This window comes from Pteropus vampyrus, unplaced genomic scaffold, assembly GCF_000151845.1.
Source record: "Pteropus vampyrus isolate Shadow unplaced genomic scaffold, Pvam_2.0 Scaffold178, whole genome shotgun sequence".
Lineage (NCBI taxonomy): Eukaryota > Metazoa > Chordata > Mammalia > Chiroptera > Pteropodidae > Pteropus > Pteropus vampyrus.
The window spans coordinates 1602873-1603990 of record NW_011888959.1 but is presented as its reverse complement, the minus strand read 5'-3'; positions in this window follow the sequence as shown (position 1 = coordinate 1603990).

Below are 1118 nucleotides of genomic sequence, written 5' to 3'. Positions count from 1 at the left end.
TGGCCCTTCCTCCCCTGTGGGCGGGTCATCCCAGGCTGCCCTCCCCTCCACCTGGTCTCTGCCATCCTGGGCACAGCATCTCATCTCCATCACTGTGGACCTGGCCATCACCCATCCATCATCTGCCTCACCTCCATCATCCTCGCTTCGGGCTCATCTGGCCTCCAGGGCCTTGTACATGGTAGGCTTTCATTCATTCGTTTGCACATTCGGTGAAGGTCTACTGTGTGCCAGGCCCTGTGCCAGGCATCGAGTAAACGGACGTTGCCCTTGAACGTGCACGCCTCGGGGAGACGCACGAGAGCCGGCGGATGGCAGAGAGCCTGGGGACTTGGTGCAGAGAAGGGCAGATCTGACCTCGTGGGGCAGGGGGCAGGGGAGGGGAGCTCAGCGGAGGTCCCGTGAGCAGGGCCTGGAAGGAGGGGTTACAGGTGCCCTCTTTCCTCCCCGCTGGTGGCTGACATCTCACGAATGGTGCCAGGAGCCCAGGCCCTCCCAGCTTCCCCATGGGGTCCTCCTCCCAGGCCCCTGGCGCGGTTCCTGCTCCCCCTTGGCACACTCTGCACCTCGTCCTCTGGGCCAGCCTCCTCGCTGTCCGCTCTGCTGGCCACCATTCACTCCTACCCAGACCCTCTGACGTCGGTCTCATCGTCCCCTCGTTTAGACGGTAACACCGGAGCTCAGGCGAGCTTCCCGAATGTCACGTGTCAGAATTCAAATGGAGGGCCGAGGACCCAGTCTTGTGCTCTTCCCACCCAAGTTGAAATGAATGAATGAATGCGCGAATGAGTGAATGACGGGCAGATGGGGGAGGAGGGCCTCCGCTTCTCACTGCTCGGCCTTGGTGCGGTTCCAGGCGAAGGCCAGAGCAGGAACGTGCGTTTGTGGAGTGGGAGGGACTTGGGGTGGTGAGGGGCGGGGCTTCTGGGGTAACATCGAAAGTGGCGGTCAAGGCGGCGACTTCTTTGCAAAAAATAATTTATTGTAAAATGCTGAGCCATGTCCTTGCTGCTTCGGGCTGTTACGATGTATTTTTTTGTGCTCTAAAATGATGACAGTCATGGTGGTGTTTTGTCTATTGATTGTAATGTCCATGCTTGGCCAAGAGTTGGTCGTCA